Raw genomic sequence first — 13,215 nt, forward strand, 5'->3', positions numbered from 1 at the left:
ATACACACATACACACATATGGGGTTGTGGGAGAACCTCCATGCTTGGGGGAATGCGCGGCTGGTGGCGGGTCTGGTTTTCTATGGCCGTTTCATTGATGATATTATTATGATTTGGGATGGTGATAGGGGCCAACTGAAAGACATACTGGACTCATTCAATGAGAATGATATGGGTTTGACATTTACCCATTTAATTGATCCAGATACGATAGTGTTTTTAGACCTTGAGCTGTTCATTGATAGAGCGGATATGCGGATACTCAGTAAGACACATTTCAAACCTGTGACCACAAATAGCTACCTGCAGTACAGTAGCAACCACTATAAGAAGTGGTTGAATAACATCCCTAAAAGCCAATTCTTTAGGATTCGTCGGAATTGCTCCCAGAACTCAGATTTTCATATACAAGGAGAGGCCTTAACCAATAAGTTACTCCACAAAGGATATGATAGAACAGTGGTACAGAAGGCTTTTGATGATGCGGATTCTACTGATAGGAATATCCTGCTTGAGAGGTCCAAGGCCAGATCCAATCAAGTTGGACACAATTCACTGATGGACAAATCTAGGGAGAATTTATCATATTCATTTCCTAAGTTTATTACTCAATATAATAAACTAGCTTACCAGGTTAAGTATATTATTAATAGACATTGGAGCATCATCCAAAATGATCCTATTATAGGCACCAAAGTGCCCACACGAGCTCCTATTGTTTTTAAAAAAGCTAGGTGTCTGAAGACCATTACAGCCCCAAGTAGATTAAAATCTACTAGTGATTTACATTCTGGTACATCCAGGGATACCATAGCAAGAGGAAATTTCTCTTGCGGCAGAAGTAGATGTATCACTTGTGGGCATATCAATAAGACCACATAATTTAAATCTTTTTCTAACGGTTCATTATATGAGATCAAGGACTATATTAATTGTTTGAGTGTATATGTCATTTATCTCATAACATGTCAATGCGGTCTGCAATATGTAGGCCGCACTTCGAGAACTCTAAGCACGAGATTTCTCGAACACCGTAGAAATATAAAACATGGTCTTAAGTCACATAGATTATCTCGCCATTATGATTCTATGCATAATAAAGACCCATGCTCCCTGTCCATCATTGGAATCGAGTTCATCTCACCTTCCTTATCGGAGGGTGATAGGTTAAAAAAATTGTGTCAGAGAGACATACTGGATATATGTACTCTGTACATTATATCCGGATGGCCTCAATGTAACGATGCGCAGAACACACCCCCTGCGGCGTGTTCCTTCCTTACATGTTTACTTCTGATTGCCGCCCTCTAGCTGCGAGTCAAGATCCTGTGTCTTTAAGGATTCTGAAGCAAGCAACGCCATCTTACTTCCTGGCAAATCCTGCCCTCTTCCCCCTGACAGGAAGTAAGCCTCTCTTTGACTTTCTCATTGCTTACAGCTGCTGCTTCCTTTAAATAGCACTCAGTGGCTACCTATCTGGGTTCCTGTACCCCTGTAATGTTGGGAGATCCTATAGTCCCCCCTAGTCTAGTAAGGATCGTTCGGAGTCCGATCCTGAAGGGGGGGATACTGTAAGGAATCGGGGAACATGCCCCCTGCGGTGTGCTCCCTCCTTACCTGCCGCATCTCTGTTCCCTCTCTCCTTATAGAGCATGCACGCACCCACGGTTCCCTACTCGTACCATGGAGCCCGGCCACCCCCGGTCGCGTCACGCATTCTCTCACGCGTGGCGCATACACGTGACGGTGTGCGCCACCCTCCAGCTGCGAGTCAAGTTTCACATCCTTTTGTGGCGTATTCTCTACCTATGCCTAGTTTCCCTGATGTCCCTCTGTATGGCATGTGCCGTCCTCTAGCTGCGAGTCCAGATTCCCTGTTGATTCTCTGTGTGGCGGGCGCTGCCCTCTAGCTGCGAGTCTATCTTCCTATGCATCGCTGCCCCTTTGTCTGTTGGATCGCTCGGAGTTCGATCCTTAAGAGGTGGGTACTGTAACGATGCACGGAACACGCCCCCTGCGGCGTGTTCCTTCCTTACCTGTTTACTTCTGATTGCCGCCCTCTAGCTGCGAGTCAAAATCCTGTGTCTTTAAGGATTCTGAAGCAAGCAACGCCATCTTGCTTCCTGGCAAATCCTGCCCTCTTCTCCCTGACAGGAAGTAAGCCTCTCTTTGACTTTCTCTTTGCATTTAGTCTTTTGCTGCCTGCCCTGGTGCCTGCCATCGCACGCTGTTCCTGCCTGGACCTCCTTGGGACTTTACTTATCTCCTTTGGATTCCGGAAGACTGGGACAGTCATTCTTATACTACTGAAGTTAGTTTACCGTCGGGTAGTGTAGGTACCTGCTTAGTCGGGTTCACCTTGATGTGGTAGCAGGCTTATAATTCCTTGGCCAATGGATTAGACTAAGTACCCTTATGTTATGTTTAGTTTCGCTGCACCTTGCTGTTTCTGGCACTATGCCTTTAAGGAGGCTGGACGTCCTCCAAGAAGCTATTCCTTTGTGGATGTTACCTTGTGCTCTGGACTCTACCTCCCCGGTTCCTTCCATATTCCTGTTCATGTTCCTAGTTCCATGTCCATGTTCCTGGTTCCCGTTCCAGACTCCTGTGCTGAAGCGTTGGCTTCCAGCAACCCCCGCGTTGGTGCCTGAGAACGAGCGCACTCCCGCTCTGCTGTCAGAGCATGCGCGCACATGCAGCTGGATCACTCGTATTTCTGAGCCAGGCACCGCACCTCCGGATGCGTCGCGCATTCTCATGCGCGTGGCGCGGTCACGTGACTATGTGCACCGATCCCCAGCTGCGCGGCAACTTACTCCCTTCGTATCCCCTGCGGCCTCCCCACCTCACTACTGGGAACTTCCCTTTCTCTCTGCGCTTGTGTGGGGAGCACAAGCGTGACACTTCCCTTTCAAAATTGACAAAATTGATATCAGTACAGTAGTCTAATGGTTTCTTTCAGGCTTGTTTGTCGGTGTTGTGAGTCGTCGTGGAGGTCTGGTTTGAGCGATGTACTTCGTTCCCTTCGTGGGGGCTCAGTCCTGCCACACTTGTTTGATCAATCCAACAGTTTTCCTATTATCTTTAATTGATATGTTCTTATTAAAAATATACATTTTTATTTACTTATTATAATATACATTTCTCCTTTAGGTGATATTTGCTTCGCTTGTGTGGCCACCACCGATCTTGACACCTTTGTGCATCTTCTCTCTTCTTTTTTAGTTATATTTATCACATGATAACATTGCAGTGTGGTGATCCACGTATGCATTTATTAGAATTTGCACTATGATATATTTATCAATACAATTTTGGTTCCATCCCTTTCCTTTCCTTCCCTTTTCCCCCCCTACCCCCCCTCCTTCTTCCCTCCTCGTTCTTCCCTCCCTTTCCCCCCCCCCCTCTCCACCTCCCCCTTTTCCTCCCCCTTCCTCCCCCCCATTCATACCCTTCCTTTCCTTCCCCCCCCTCCTTTTCCCCCCCTCATTTCTATTTTTTCACTATTAATCCATAGAGCATTTTTTCTCATCAACTGCTCCCTCTGAATCATCTCCATTTATAACACCTGTCATATTTATGTCTAATATTTACATCTAGGAAGTCTGTTTGTTATTTAGTAAAGAATCAATGTTTATCATTTGTTCTTTTCCTTGGTTACCCTCCTGGGTTAAAATATATGATTGCATATTTATATTTTTATATATCCATATATTTATTTTATTGTATACTTATGTATTATAGTGTTATGTTCTTTTTTGACATGTTTTGTATATTCAACCCAGCATCTATAGGGGTTAATTTAGTTCCCAACTACTCATCTGATATGTATTCTACTAATTAGCTTTTCTGTTGTTCTACTGGTCAATCTTACTATAAATATATGATTAAAACCTATGCTTTTTCCCTGAAGAAGTCTTTTTAAGATGAAATGCGTAGGGAGTGCCTTGTGATTTATTATTATTGTCCAGTTTTATTATTTACATGCCACTTCACTTTCGGGACTATTTCCATCTTGGTACTCAATACCAAGCGCCGCCGTACACAGTGTTTATCTTGCGGAGATCGTCGCAGTCTACCCGGAGAAGACCAGTGACGTCACCAAACTTCGCGAGATTGATACCAGAGGCCCATTGTTGTGACGAAGGGCTTGGAATAGAGAGACACCTCCTACCTGCTCCGATACACGGAGTGAAATTGCAGTGTTGCTGTTTTTCCTCCATATCAGACGGTTGTATTGGAGCTGCTGACATCCTGCTTTCTGGCTGGCGATTGAGTATTACTCATGAATGCTTTTTTTCCCGTTATGTTTGTGAGTGTGCATTTTTACTTATCCTACTCCATACAAATTTTGTAAACTTTACTACGCTATGAGTGCGCCTGTTTTTTGTTTGTTTTTTTCAGTAGATACATACACATACACACACACACACACATACATACATACACTCATATACATTCATATACTTACCTTTTCAGCGGCGGTAGCGGCGCGATTTCTTTCTTTTTTTCTTCTTTCTTTTTTCCTTCTTTCCCCCTGTCGGCCGGTTCTACTATCCTTGCCGTGCGCGCGCGTGGCGCCATTATAGATAAGCTGACTGACGTCAGCCGACTAAAATTCCGCGCGCACAGCGTAGCGCGCGCCCGGCACTATAGAACAGGCCTAATATGGAGCAGCTCCCTGCAGCTGCAGTAATCTACAATCCTCCCACTGTGAGCGTTTGATTATAGGAGCCAAACGGAGGCGATCTCGTTTCTCCTGGATCTGTTTGTCTCCAAATACTGGCACGCTTAGTAGTTTTCTTTCACTTAGAGACTTTCTACCTATAACTTAAACCACTCGCATCTGGTTACTGTGATACAGTATCTAAATTCAATTGGTCATCTAGCAGATAATTCTATCAGTTACTAAAACACTATTAACTAACAGACCAAATGTTCAGTGCTAGACGTATTGACTACATTTGACTACATCGTTGCTATCTACGTTGCTAATATAAATACTGTCTAATACTGTCTACAGGCTGTCAAGACACAGCAGCTGATCTTAGAGCATGTGTTATTCAATTGCAGGTAGCAATTGGTGGCTAGTCTACTTCAATCAATGTCATTGATTGCACTGGTTAAGTCTTATTTAGTACTCTGCAATGACCCGAACCCACCCCCTTTGTACATACACAGGCTATTAACTGTGATTTTATCATTTTTAATCACTCATTATTGTATTATTTTAAGGCAAGTAATTAAAAGTTTACTTTTATAGTATCCTTCCAATTCATGGTCATTCCACTTGAGTGCATTTTTTTTCAGTGCCTCACAATTAATTGGACTAAGGGTTATGTACTGTATTTAATATTGTTATTTTATTATTAGCATTTATTTATGAAGCACCAACATATGCTGCAGTGCATTGGCATCTTAAGAGTGATGCATTTAAAGTGATCATTTTAAGTGACAATAATAGTTAGACTATAGTTATATATTTACTTTCTTCACGCAAGACCAATAATCTCAGCAGATACGACATGGATCTAATTGCATTCTCTTCACAGGTATGTCCCTGATATGCAAGTCCTGTTTTGAAAGAATTACCCTCCTGGCTTGTACTATTGCTCTCTTGGTATGTCCCTGATATGCAAGTCCTGTTTTGAAAGAATTACCCTCCTGGCTTGTACTATTGCTCTCTTGGTTTGTCCCTGATATGCAAGTCCTGTTTTGAAAGAATTACCCTCCTGGCTTGTACTATTGCTCTCTTGGTATGTCCCTGATATGCAAGTCCTGTTTTGAAAGAATTACCCTCCTGGCTTGTACTATTGCTCTCTTGGTTTGTCCCTGATATGCAAGTCCTGTTTTGAAAGAATTACCCTCCTGGCTTGTACTATTGCTCTCTTGGTATGTCCCTGATATGCAAGTCCTGTTTTGAAAGAATTACCCTCCTGGCTTGTACTATTGCTCTCTTGGTATGTCCCTGATATGCAAGTCCTGTTTTGAAAGAATTACCCTCCTGGCTTGTACTATTGCTCTCTTGGTATGTCCCTGATATGCAAGTCCTGTTTTGAAAGAATTACACTCCTGGCTTGTACTATTGCTCTCTTGGTATGTTTGTATATCAAAAGGTGGAATATTTTTTTTCCCCCCTCTTAACGGTTTGCTGTTAATTGACCAACTGGAACAGGCTGATTTATTGGGGTGGGGGGAGGGTCATGTGACTGCTTTAGATGTGTAAAACACATATCCCCCTTGCATTGGCAAGGTAGCATTGGCATCTTAAGAGTGATGCATTTAAAGTGACAATAATAGTTAGTCTATAGTTTGATTAGAGGTGACTGGGGACTGCATCTTTCTGCAAACTGTTTTACTCAAGGCAACAAACGGTGAGCTTTTATGACCACACTATGATCCCATGCTTGTTAACCTGCATATTTAACCCCTCACCCCTTTACAACTTATTTCACTGCAGCCTCTCCCAAAACTGGCTGCACAAAACACTGAAACCCTGAATTGACTCTAGCATTGCAATGCAGCAAAACATTTGACAAGGAACAGGCACACCCTTTCTGTTTAGTCTGCACACACTCACTTTGCTCACAACAGCTCCATGCAGCACTGCCTACCTCTGGCATAATGAACCTGCTATGTATCTTAACTTTTTTCTTTCTCCTGGCCTCATGGAGATGTTACTCCCTCTATCCACTACAAACTCCTCCATCCTGGCCCCCACCCAACATCACCATACAGCCTGGACTACTCAAAAGCCTTGTACTATCTACTGAATGTTGGTGGAGAACTCTAAAAACCAGCAAACCAACCACTGCTCTCTCTAATGGCAAACATCACAAATTTACAACTTGCAAACAACTACCCAAATTTCTACTCATACTATTACTCTCTTTAGCAGGTGATATTGAACCTAACCCAGGTCCTCCCATTTCAACTCTGTCCCATGCCCCTGAGCATTCCACCTTTCAATTACAAAAAGGGCTATCTGTCACCCATATAAACATCCGGAGCCTGCTGCCCAAACTGGACGAACTAAGGGCATGGTGCCTTATGCATAAACCCAAAGCCATCGTTCTTACAGAAACATGGCTAACCCCTAAAACCCCTGATGCAAATATTGCCATTCAGGGATACTCCATTTTTAGGAGAGATGGGTCAAAGAGAGGAGGAGGAGTGTTATTTTATATTGCAGACACATTACAATTTACACTGTTAAATTGCCCCCCAAGCCCACCCTCTTTTGAAATTCTAGTTGGCAAAATCTGCCTCCCCTTTTCTAAGCCCATCTTGCTCGCTGGCATCTACCGCCCCCCTAAAGCCCCTCTACAATCCCTAACTGATATCACTCAATTTCTTGGCTCCATTTCCTCTCTGAATTAGAAGAGTGAGCTGCTAGTTCTTAGGGATTTCAACTTCAATTGGCTTGACCCTAAAAACCACAAAATCCAGATACAACTCAAGTCAATGAACCTATCACAACTCATTTCCCAACCAACACGGACAAACCTGAAATCGCATAACCATTCCTTGCTAGACTGGGTTCTCTCCTCAAACCCCAGCAGAATCCAATCCTCTGGCATCCTTCCTGATATTTTCAGTGACCATGCAATAGTGTACTATGTAAGGAAAATTAAACCGCTCCATTCAAGCCCTAAAGTTCTCCTCACTAGAACATTTAAAAACTTTAACCCACAACAGTTTCTGGATGACCTTACCAACTGCCCATGGCACAGAATCGATTTAATTCCCGACCCTGATTCTGCACTCGACTATTTCCAATCCGAGTTCTTAAAACTCTGCGATACCCATGCTCCACTATGCAAAATAAGGGTACGGGGAGCCCACCTTCCATGGGTTACAACTGACCTTATTACACTCTACCAGCTCAGGGATACCTTGTGGAAAAGCTACAAAGTAACTGGCACTACCAAGGATCTCAATCACTACAGATGCATGCGGAATATGTGCACAAGGCAAACAGGGCACGCAAAAGCACAATATTACTCTGACAATCTCCACCAAAATACATCAAACCCAGCTAACTTCTGGAAGGTTATCAACAATATATTCAAGCCTCCTAACCATCAACAACCAAGTAATATCACTAAGGGGGATATTACTCTAACAAACCCCACTGACATTGCAAATGCATTCAATGATTACTTTGTGGGGTGTGCCGCTAACTTATTAGCGAAACACAGCCCAAACCACAAATGTGAATCTCATCCTGGGAGTACACACATAGCCCCACCCCCTCCCAACACTGCCCACAATTTTCAATTTGGCCCAGTATCTAAAGAGGAGATTACACAAGCGCTCCTCAAACTAAAACTAAGCAGCCAATGCAGACCTGACTTACTACAATCTAGGTTCCTACGACATGGTGCCCCAGCTATTGCCAAACCAATTGCTTCCATAGTCAACTCTATCCTGTCTGTAGGCCATATCCCTAAGACCTGGAAAACTGCCAGAGTTGTCCCAATCTTCAAAAGTGGGGACAAAAACACTGTCTCAAACTACAGGCCAATCTCACTTCTCCCAATTCTATCCAAAGTCATGGAAAAATGTGTCCACTCCCAATTAAGCGATTTCTATACCAAGACAAATTTTCCTAGCCAATTCCAATCTGGCTCTCGTCCCAAACACTCCACTGTAACTACCCTGCTAAAAGTTTTCAATGAAATCCAGTGTGGAATGGAACGGGGACAACTCACTGGTGCAGTATTCCTAGATTTTGCAAAGGCTTTTGACACAGTTGATCATGCTATCCTGCTTAACAAACTCCAGAGCTCTGGAATAGGGAAACATGCTTTAAACTGGTTTCAGTCCTACCTATCAGGAAGATCCCAACATGTGTCCATCTCAGGCTCTAACTCCAACCCCCTGGATATCACCTGTGGTGTCCCGCAAGGCTCTGTTCTGGGGCCCCTACTCTTCTCAGTGTTCATTAATGATCTTCCCACAGCTTGTAAGGAAGCCTCAATACACATGTATGCAGACGACACAATCCTATATGCACACAGCCATAGCCTCTCTGACCTTCAACACATACTTCAGTCTGACTTTTTGAGACTCGAAAACTGGATTTCCCAAAACAAACTGTTTTTAAACATTGACAAGACTGTAACAATGGTGTTTGGGACCAAGACTAAATTTTTAAAGCTTCCAGCGACTGAGCTCCAGATTAGTACCAACGCCAACACCATCCTAACTCCTGTTACTAGTTTTAAATACCTGGGCTTATGGTTTGACTCCCACTTAACATTTGCAATGCACATTGATACCCTGACAACCAAGACCTATGCCAAACTAGGGGTACTTTACAGGAACAAATCCTCCCTAAGTGTCCTGGTCAGAAAGTGTATCGCACAGCAGATGCTAATGCCAATTATTGACTATGGAGACATAGTACTGCTGCGGCCAACTTCAGTCTTACATTTACCCGTCTTGTCCCGTGGCTTTTTTCGGGCTGGCACCGAACTTGGCCGCGCGCCAGCCGCATCTTCCCCGCAGCCCTCCCCTCGTTCCCCTCGCGACCTCCGCCTCTGCTTCTCCGGGTCCCCCTCTGCTTTCCGGGTCCTCCACATCCCCCCTTACCCTGCCACCACCTTTGGGGAACCCTGGCACGTGCGCACACACCCTGGCATGCGTGACCGTGCATCAGTGACGCGGAGCACGCGTCGGCAAAAAAAAACAACCAGCCGCGCCACAGTATATGGCTCGGCACCTCAAACCCACCTTAGCAAACTTGACACCCTCTACAATTCAATTTGTCGTTTCGTTCTCCAATGCAACTACAACACACATCACTGCGAAATGCTTAAAGAACTAGATTGGTCATCACTAGAGTCTAGGCGCAAAGTTCACCTTTCCTGTCTTGCCTTTAAATACTTTCTGGGCAAGCTACTCAGCTATCTGAACAAGCTCCTCACCCCTACCACTTGCAGCACTTATCACCTGAGATCAGACTCCAAAAGACTGTTCATGGTCCCAAGGCTCAACAAAGTATCCGGCCGTTCCTCCTTCTCCTACCGTGCACCCCAAAACTGGAACAACCTACTAGAGACTCTCACATCCACCACCAGTTTAAGTTCTTTCAAATCTAAGGCTGTCTCACATTTTAATCTGGTCTGTAACTGTTTCATACGCCCATAATATATATTTTCTTTAACAATGTCTTGTATATAATGTATACCCTGTTCATTTATGTAACTGTATTTGTAACCATGTATTATTTGTCTTACTCTGTGCCCAGGACATACTTGAAAACGAGAGGTAACTCTCAATGTATTACTTCCTGGTAAAATATTTTATAAATAAATAAATAAATAACAATGAGGGAATGACATACATAGGATGGCGTTTGGAGTGTATGGATGTCACCGCTGTGTCAGATAGGCTTCCTTAAAGAGACGAGTTCTCAGAGAACTTTTAAAACTCCTAAAGCTAGAGGAGACTGTTGCTGCATGGTGAGGAATGCCAGAAATAGGGAGAAGTACAGGAGAAGTACAGTATTGTAGGTAGCAGTTAGAAGAGGTTACGAGACAAGAGGAGAGGAATAAGTCAACATATTTAGTGGTACTGGATTAAGTTAGTGTGTCATGGTTGTACCATGGCACCTACGACACTCAAAGGGTCAGTACAAATCAAATAAGTACTCTATACGTATTTTGAATCAACTATTAATAATGTGCCTGAGAAATGTTTGTATACTGCATAACCTTTAGTCTAGGGTTACTTTTACTAACATTATCTCATCATCTTCACCAAATAATAATTTTCATCATATGCTCGTACTTAAAAGCCAATCACCAACCGGTAAGTCCATTCTCATTGTAAATTACCTTTAACAATGATTTCAATATACTTATATTTGACTCATATTCATCAATTACAAAGGCTTAAACCTACAGTGCTTGTAGCATATCACAGCCATTAGTTCAATGTGGTATTACATGGAACTGCATCTTTAAGAACAAGTTGACTCCGTTTTGTTCATTCTTGTTATCTTGCTTTATCAATTCATAAGCATCGCTCATTCTATTACTTGTATACAAATACTGTAAAATATCGGATTGGTTGAACTTTTTCACTTAACCTGGATCAACATTTCAACTTCTTTTTTATGCTATCAATATAGGTATTTTGAAGAGGGAAAGATTTGTAGCATGTGTATTGTGTTTGTAATTTATCTTTTCTGATTTTTCATTTTGATATAGTGGGCAGTGTTTTTTGGCTATTGTCAATTTTATGATGTACATTGGCTTACAGCAACATTTTCCAAGCTTGCGTTACAATGGAATGTGCAGAAATCTGTCCAGAGCATTCGTTGCTCATACTACTATGTTAGTATAATGTTTCTCTCCAGATTGAAGGGAAATTTGCAGGACACGGGCAAATGTCAATAATTTAATGTATGCATACTGTACATTAAAATTGTTAAAAAAAATTTAATTCAATGGAGGAGATGTATCAACGTAAGGAAAGTGCACGTAGAAGGTTTTTTTTTTTAAAGCATTGTTCCATTTTTTGCTGGCGTTTGTGTCAAATGTAGAAATCTGATTTTTTATATTTGTCCCAAACTATAAGGCAGAAACGTTTACACCACCTCAGACTTGGCAGATATTTTGGACGCAAATACAAGATACAAAAGTTACACCGTGTAGCTTCTCCCTCTCCCTAACTCCTCCTATTGTCACTCCCCAAATTGCAAGGGGACGCAAACGGCGCTAAACCTGGAGCAAAGACCTTGATACATTGATGCAGAGACAGTGAAAATGACGCAATTAAATGTCAATTTTGCACAAGATTTGCCTTCATACATCACCCCCTCTGTCTTCACTGCACAGTCAGGTAGAGATGTGCAAAGTGCTACTATGAATATATATATATTATATACTGTAAGTGATAAATCACGGAATTTGTTGATTTCTGTCAAATTCTCTCTTTTTTGGGGGGCTAAATTAGGTAGACATTGGTTAGAATGAGCATTTTGTTAAAATCATCAAGGTTGAATTTTGTGCAGGCGTATCTTAGGCAAAGGTTTAATGTCTTAAAATTACAGAATTTCTTTACACATTCTCTGCAGTGATGGAAAGAAAAAACTATTTGCCATAGCTAAGTGGCTTCAGTGCCATGGTTTGTGTATGGGCAGGGTTGGAATACCCACGGGTTTGCCATGGAAGCTGGGCTACACCAAAGCACAGTTACAAGGAAGTTAATATCTACATACTGTATGAATTTCTTGGGTTCCAGCAGATATTTCATATGTTTCTCCTAGTAACTGCATGATATCATGATGCCATTATAATTATATTTATATGTATATATTTAATGTTATCGTTTATCTTTCAAAACAAAAATGCAGTCTCCAGACAATTGACTAAATTCTCAGAAATGTACATATAATAAAGAGTTGGAAGTACTGTGCACTCATGTTAAAGTAGAAACATCAATGCAAATAATGTTAGTCTGTTAAATGTTGTTCTTCATCATGGCAATAAGGAAATGTATTACGTTACATTTCCTTAAATAATTAGGTTTGATTTACTATAAACATCACAAATTTACAACTTGCAAACAACTGCTCAAATTTCTACTCATACTGTTACTCTCTTTAGCAGGTAATATTGAACTTAACCCTGGCCCTCCCTTTTCAACTCTGTCGCATACCCCTGAGAATACCCCATTCAAATTCCAAAAAGGTCTATCTGTCGCCCATATACAGTACAGTAAATATCCGAAGCCTGCTGCCCAAACTGGATGAACTAAGGGCATGGTGCCTTATGCATAAACCAAAAGCCATCATTCTCATAGAAACATGGCTAACCCCTAAAACCCCTGATCGCTATTCAGGGATACTCCTTTCTAGGAGAAATAAGTCAAAGATAGGAGGAGGGGTGTTATTTTATAATGCAGGCACCTTACAATTTACACTGTTAAATTGCCCCCCATGCCCACCCTCTTTTGAAATCCTAGTTGGCAAAATCTGCTTCCCATTTTCTAAGCCTATCAAGGTTGCTGGCATCTATCGCCCCTCTCCAGTCCCTGACTGATATCACCCAGTTTCTTTGCTCCATTTCCTCTCTGAATGAGAAGAGTGAGCTGCTAGTTCCTGGGGATTTCAACTTCAATTAGCTCGTGTAACACTTGCGCTCCCACTCACAAGGAGGACGTCCGGTACTGAGGTGGGATAGACTGAACAGGATATAGATG

This window comes from Ascaphus truei, chromosome 4 (assembly GCF_040206685.1).
Source record: "Ascaphus truei isolate aAscTru1 chromosome 4, aAscTru1.hap1, whole genome shotgun sequence".
Taxonomy (NCBI): domain Eukaryota; kingdom Metazoa; phylum Chordata; class Amphibia; order Anura; family Ascaphidae; genus Ascaphus; species Ascaphus truei.